The following is a 7,835-nucleotide window of genomic DNA, read 5'->3' as shown; positions in this document are numbered from 1 at the left end:
TGGTGGAAGAGTCATCAACAACCTGTGTTATGCAGATGACACAACCCTGCTTGCTGAAACTGAGGAGGACCTGAAGTGCTTGCTGCAGAAAGTCAAGGACTGCAGCCTTCAATACAGATTGAAGCGCAACATCAAGAAAACAAAGATTCCCACCACTGGGCCAATAGGCAGCATCATGATAGACAAAGAGATTGAGATTGTTAATAGCTTTAGTTTGCTTGGCTCCACAGTCAACATTCATGTTACTAGCAGCCAGGAAATCAGAAGATGAATTTCATTGGGAAAGTCAGCTGTGAGGGACCTCTCAAGAGTACTGAAGAGCAATGACATCAGTCTGGAGACTAAGGTGTGCCTGATCCAGGCTATAGTCTTCACAATTATGTGCTATGCGTCAGAGAGTTACATAGTGAATAGGGATTATAGAACGATAATTGATGCCTTTGAGCTGTGGTGCTGGAGAAGAGTGTTGAATATACCATGGACTGTCAGGAGAAAAAACAGGTTTGTCCTGGAGAGGGTGAAGCCAGAATGCTCCTTGGAGTCAAGGATTCTGAAGCTTCATCTGACATACTTTGGGCATGTTGCAAGGAGGGACTGGTTTTTGGAGAGGGACAGCATGTTTGGGAGAGTGGAGAGGAAGACCTTCGATGAGATGGATCGATTCTGTGACGAGCGGTGGCAATGAGTGTGTCGGAGATGGCGAGGTTGGCACAGGATAGAACGGTGTTTAGGGCTCTTGTACATAGGGTCACTATGAGTCGCAAGGGACTCGACGGCACATAACAACAACAATTGTTTTAAAGAACTGTTTTTAAGCTAGTTCAGCAGTGATCCAGGCAGCTCCTTTGCACCGAGCCCACCTCCAGATGTGATACCTACAATTCAGGGAAGAAAAGCTCAAGACATGTCAAAATTGTACAAGTTTAAAATTGGCATAAATTATTTTAAAATTATTTTTTAGAAACCATCCCAAGAAGACTTATTTTGGATATATAGATGCCTGAGAGATTATCGCTGGTGTGTGAATGCTCCTTGGAGGTGAGGATGGTGAAGCTTCATCTCACTTATTTTAAGCATGTTGTTAAAGAGTGTTCTTGGAAACAGACACTATATTGGGATGGTGGGAGTCAGTAAAGAGAGGAAGACCCTCAATAAGGTGAACTGACGCTGGCTGTTGTAACAATGGTTTCAAGTATATCAAAGATGAGGGGGATGGCACAGGATAGGGGAGGGCTCAGATCCATTGTTCATGCTGTGAGGTTGCTATGAGGCTTGATGTGAATTGTGGTCGATAGTACCCAACCAAACAATATATTTTTCTTCATCAAGATAGTTTTGCTGATCCTTGAAAACACAAAAGAGGAGAAATAATTACATTGCATAGCCATTTACCCCACTGTCTTGGTCTTTCTTTCATTTCCAGAGTTCTTTAACTTCTTTAAAAGAGTGCTTAATTTTGACACCACAACAATGACTGCAGAAGATAGATACAACAGCCAGAAAAATCCACACTCGCCCAAATCCTACCATTTTCTTCCACACCCTGTGTGGCTTTGAAATTCAGTAACTTCAGGTATAAATAACAATTGACATGTCCTAGTGGCGAGAAGTTGGGCTGCGATCCTGAAGCCATGGGGTTTGAGGCCACCAGCTGGTCTGTAGGAGAAGGATGGGCAATTTCCTCCCCTGTGATAACTGCCTCTGAAAACCTGCTGGACGGTCAGCTGTGGGTGGGTTCTGCCTTGACAATACACAACAACAACAATAGTGCCCATCAATGAAATAACAAAACATAGAGGAAAAGTTAGGTCTCAATGTCTCTGTTGATTAGGATATGTCTTTTTATTCTTTCTGAAAGCTAAGCCCTAGGGCAAGTTCTGGAGTTCTGGTAAAGTTTTTTTAAAATAATCAGAAGGTCACCTAGGGCATTGCTCTATAATAATATAATAAAAGGTCAAAGTTTCCAGCCAGGTGGACCTGCATTTTGACCCCAGCTGACTGGTGTGAACCTGGCATGGGCTACTGAACCTCTAGCAATGTCATCGACCTCATTGTTGAAAGGTCTTGAGGGTTATGGTGAGAATTAGGTGAGAAATGAGATCATCGTAAATGAGCAATCTCTCCATAAAAGTTCATCACTCGGTGTTCTTGACGTCACCCTATTTATAAGCCTTTCAAAGCTTACAAAACAGTCATAGTGGAGCCAACCCTGGCTCATAGGACCCTGTCTGTGTGTGTCAGGGTAGAGCTGTGCTTTGTAGGGTTTTCAATGTCTCCTTTCCCCTTCCTAAAGCCGATCTCACTTCTTCTGAGGCACCTATTTGTAGACTTGAACTCAGACCTTTTGGTTAATAACCATGTGTGTTAACCATTTGCACCACCCTAGGACATTTGCTGAGCCAATAATTCCAACACACAGTAACCACAGTCAAAGTAGACTTGGCCAGAGGTTTTCAAAGTTGTAATGCTAAAGGTTTGACAGACCTTTTTCTACAATGGATCTGTTGGTTGGTTCAAGCCATCAACATATTGGTTAATAGCTGGGCACTTAACTATGATGCCCCAAAAGCTCATTTAGGGACATACAGTCCCAAACTTAATGTCTTCAATATTTGTCCACCCTCTACTGGGTTTCTGAGGCTGAACATCTTAATGGGAGGAGATAGTTCAACTTTCTGCCATGGAGTAGCTGGTAGATTTGAACTGCTGACCTTTCTGTTAGCAGCCCAACACAGCCACCAGGGCTCCTTTTCAGGGACATATGTTGTTATTGATAAGTACTGCCCAGTCTGAACTGACCCCTAGCTGACCCTCCAGTGGGTTTTCAGAGGCAGTTAACACATTGGAGAAGATTACCCATCTTTCTCCAGTGAAGCAGCTGGTGGATCTGAACTGTGTGCCCTTGGGCTGCCAGTGCAACTTCTTACCACTAACCCATCAATGTTCCCTTTTTAGGGACATATACATGATAAAAAAAGAGTCTGCCTGTCTTCCTTGTTTCTCCTTCCTTTTAAAAATTTTGAATGAAGATAAGGAAGCCAGACTTCCAGCCTCACAGAGGCCCATGTCTGAGGGGGCTCACTGTTTTGGGAGGCCCATGAGGTGGAAATGGGGCCTGGCCAAGTTTTCACATGGTTTTCCCATCACCAGACTTGTTTTGACTTCTGGGAGGGTTCCTGCCACAATCCTCCTGTGACCCTTGAAGAAAGGGGGGTGCAGAACAGCCCAAGGCAATGCTGCACAAGCAGAGGCTCCCCAAGACACAAAGAGAACACGTCCTGCTCTGTGTGCAATGCTGGGAACAGTCCCCTCCCTGCCAGGCCCCGTGCTCCCCTTCCCCGGCTCTGCCTGTGCTGGCCTCAGTAATGTCTGCTTGGTAATGTCTGCTCCTTCCTCCCAGAGGACGGAAGGGGGATTTGGCAGGCGAACAAAAGCCATTAGCAGCCTGTGGTCTGGCCAAGACAGCAGCAGCATTTGGGGCGGCCCCACGTTCTGTCGGGACGCTGTGCCTGGCCCCTCCATCAGCTGCCTCTTGACAACTCTACCCCAGGTCAGTTCCAATATGGAATAAAGAGCAGTCCTCCAAACCTGGCCCGTCCTGGGTGCTGTGTAAAAGAGTGGGCTCTGAATAGGCTCATGAGTACTTTGTAATAATAATAATACTAATAATGAAATAGTAAATTCAGTAATTATTTACCGAACTCTGAATATATATGCCCAGAGGAGTCACTGGGTGGCACAAAACCTTAAGTATTCAACTATTAACAGAAATGTTTGTGGATGAAACCTCACAAGAAAGGTCTTGCAATCTGCTTTTGAAAGGTCGCATGTTTGAAAACCCAATGATACTGTTTTACTCCACATCTACAGGGTTGCCATGACTCAATAGCAATTTGTTATACTCCTGACACTGTGGCTTTGCTGGGTTTTTGTTATGTTGTTGTTCACCTTGTCCTCAGACTAAGTTGCCATGATGACCACCACTACCCACCCCTTGGGTAGCCCCAAGTTCCTCTTCACCCATGAATATCTGTCTTGCTTCTTTTTTGCTGAAATTCCTTCAGAACGAGTTTCTCTCATTGCCATTGAATTGAAACTGACCCACAGCAGACCCTCCTTTGGATTTTTGAGGTTGTAAATCCAATGGAAGGAGGTTGCACTCCTGTGCGGCCACTGGTGGATTCGAACCACCAGCTTGGACTGGCTTAGAATTTTAAATAGGGATAGGAGAAGAGCAGCTACAAAGTTAAATAGATCATGTTACCTCCTATGTGGAAAACAGATATTTGATGGTTTCAAAGGGTCAGTTTGATGGTCAAGGGAAAGATAGCATTTTGGGATTTCATGTCTAAGGTTTGGGTGTCTAAATCCAGTAAGGAGCCTATAACCTCTTTGTCCCTGCTTCCCATTCCAGACACTGTTGTTGTTGTTGTTGTTGCCAAGCATGACTCATAGCAACCCTAGGAACAAAAGGCCTGAAGCCTTTCTATAAGTATCGTCATTTTATCAAAATTCATAGAGTTTCCAGAGGCATGTTGTTTAGGAAGTGGATGCCATGTCTGCATAATTTAGTTGTAACCAACAACTACACCTACACCTCAACCTTAATTTCAGTTGTCTACTTTTTAATCACCACTTTGTATTTTTCGACTCAGTTCTGTGGTTGTTGGGTTCCCTCAAATCACCTACAACTCACAGCGCCCCTATGAACAACAGACTGAAACTTTGCCCTGTGTGACACCATCTGGCTGTATCTGTCATGTGCAAGGCCATTATTACAGTCTCTGTGTTAATCCATTTCAATGAGGGTATTTCCTTCCATGATGCACCATTTTTCTCAACACAGTGTCTTTTTCCAGGGACTGGTGCCTCTGACAACATATGCAAGGTATAGAAGATAAAGTGTTGTCTTTCCTGGCTCTAAGGAAGACTCTGGTTGCACTTCCTCCAAAATAATTTTGCTTATTCTTCTGGAAGAAGAATTTCTTTTCACCAATACCACAACTCAAAGATATAAATTCCATTTAGAATTCATGTCTTATCCATTGTCCAACATTCACATGCATATAAAGCAATTGAAAATACCATGATTTAGGTCAGGCACACCCTAGTCTTTAAACTGAAGTCCTTGTTTTTTATTACTTTTTAAATTTTTTAAAAAATTGTGATTTTAATGAAAATTTACAGAAAAGTTGGCTTTTCATTCATTGTTACACATTGAATTGATTTCATTCATTCATTGTTGCACATTGTTGCTATGCACCACCCCCCAGTCTTTAGCGCTTTATCTATCTATCAATCCCAGGGAGTAAAGGTTCCACTAGTCAAAAAAGTATTGTCTTCACCCACCTCTTACTTTTATTTCTGTCTTTCTCCAGATGGATGTTCACAGTCCATGTCTACAATCAGTTCCTTACAAAAAATGCCAACTTCTTTATCTCTCTCTCTTGGTTTTACTTTCCTGGAAAAAAAATGTAAACTCTAGTTAAATCAGAGGGTCTCTGAGTTGAAGCTGATTTAGTGGCACCTAACAGCAACAGTGAAATCTTACTGCATACTTGTGTGCAGGTTGATGAGGAAAGGTGGAGAAAGACACTCACGATACTGGCTAGTTTCACTTTTTGTTGTCCACCAACAACCTTGAGTAGCCCCAAGTCTTTTCAATAATTGTAGTATAGGTTACTGGTTTATTTACTCCCCAATTTCATGACTATTTTCCCATGACAGGCCTGTAGGGAGCTTTGATGCCTTAGTGGTAAGGAATTGTGCTGCCAGACCAAAGGCATGAGGTCCGATTCAGCCAGCTGCTTCACAGGAGAAAGATGGGCACTTCTCTCTTATGCAGTTTACTATCTCTGAAACTTCCCCCACAGTGTCAACTATGAGTTGATTCTGACTCGGTACCCAACAACGATAGACAGGCCTGGCAATCTACAAGGCTTTCTCTCATCCAATCGCTCTTTATCTTAACTATCATCATACTTTTCCACACACCAAAACGACACTTGCTATTCCGACTATTTAGCCAATAACTGTTTTGACTTTTATTAGCAGCCCTACTTACATTTACATTTTCCTAAAGAAAGACCCAGTAATCTATTCTGATAATCAGTCAATGAAAACTTTATGAATTGCAACAGAATGTTACTAAATAGAGTGATAGAGGATGAGCCTTCTAGGTTGCAAGGTACCTCACAGTAGCCACCATGATGGACACAAGCAAACCAGCAATGGTCAAGATGGTGTAGGAGCAGATAGTGCTTTGTTCTGTTCTACATAAGGTTGTCCTAAGTGAGAGGTAAAATGATAGCAACTCCTCAACTCCTTGCCATCTCCTTCCTTGTCCTTAATCTCAGCTTTTGGCCCTACTTTTCACTTTACTTAAAAAATAATATGAATAATAATATTTGATTCATAATTGAATAGATTGAGAAATTATGATACATCCATATGATGGAATACTACGCAGCACACAGGTGGGACTGGAAAGCATTATGCTAAGAGAACTAACTCAGTCCTGTAAGGACAAATACTGTATAATACCATTATTGTAAAATGTGTATGAGGATCCAAGAGGGGGAGAGGAGAAGCAGAGGAGTGAGGAGGGGGGATGTTTAATCATAGGGTCACACAGTTTGATGGGTGAAGGGGTGGTAGTAAAGGAAATAGGTAAGAAATGGTGTGAAAAACAATGTATATGAATTTTTTAAATAAACCAGTATAAAATAACAACAATACTAATAATATCAGGAGAGAAAGTCCACACCCACCACATCCATCCTCCTACCAAATACTGACTTCCAAACACTTTCTGTTGTTGCTAAAGAGGACCAGGACCAGCTTCAACTGTGGCATTGATATGGAAAAGTAAAATGTTTTCCTGAAACTCTCCGCAAATGTCCACTGTGTCTGTTTCTTTGGCCAGAACCCTGCCACATTCAAGGAGACTAGGAAATAAGAATTTAATCTTTTCTGCTTCTGCACTGAAAGCAGTAATTAGGGGGGATTAGAGACTGACTGTTAGATTAGATAGGAAATAATGTCTGCTGCAAATACAATCTTATCTCTCAAGACTCATTCATGGTGGCAGGATGGTTTCCTGTATTTTATAATCATCTCTTGGATACTTCTTCCCTCATGATAGTGTGAGGTCTGTAAGGATAAAGACACCCTCATCTTGTTGAGGGATGGTTTTCAGAACAGTTAGTGAAGATTCTTACCTTCACTTCTTGACATTAATTCTTTAAAGGCCACCTTATTAAATCTATCAGCTTCAGTTGCCACATTCTAAACATGAATTTAAGGTTTACTTTTGTTTTTTCCTATTTGCAGGGTTTGTAGATACCTCCCGTTTATTCCTGTAACTATATATTTGTGTCCATTACTTGTCTGTCAGTTTGCTGTACTTGGTGGCTTGTATGTTGTTGTGATGCTGGTGCTTCACATGCCAGCAGGGCCACCCATCAGAGAAAGATTTCAGTGGAGTTTCCAAAATAAGAGAGATTAACAAGCAGGACTGGCTATCCACTTCTGAAATAGCAAGCCTTTGAAAATCTTACAGGCAATGGTAGAACACTGTTAGATATAGTGCCAGAAGACTGAGTCAGAGACGACTTGATGACACCTAACATCAACATATTGTTAGAAATTGTGGACACACACAGTATGGTTGATATTATAGAATTATAAATTGTCTTATTAGTCTAGCAATCTGGTCAATAAGATAAACCAACTTTGACATCTGCGGCATCTTGGTCACCTCTTCTCTGCCGTGGACACCACTGAGGAAGGGCCATGGTGGTGTCAGATCCGGTTGTCAGCATGTTGAGGTTGTA

The 7,835-nt window shown here is 42.2% G+C and overlaps 1 pseudogene; it reads right to left on the bottom strand.

Moving 5' to 3' along the window:
• LOC102856642 overlaps positions 1–1,633 on the bottom strand; it is a 5,009-nt pseudogene extending 3,376 nt beyond the window's left edge.
• Positions 1,634–7,835: the final 6,202 nt, after the last annotated feature.

The sequence above is a fragment of the Elephantulus edwardii genome, unplaced genomic scaffold (assembly GCF_000299155.1).
Source record: "Elephantulus edwardii isolate Elephantulus edwardi_28Jun2011 unplaced genomic scaffold, EleEdw1.0 scaffold00137, whole genome shotgun sequence".
NCBI lineage: Eukaryota > Metazoa > Chordata > Mammalia > Macroscelidea > Macroscelididae > Elephantulus > Elephantulus edwardii.
This window is presented reverse-complemented; position numbering and strand designations above follow the sequence as displayed.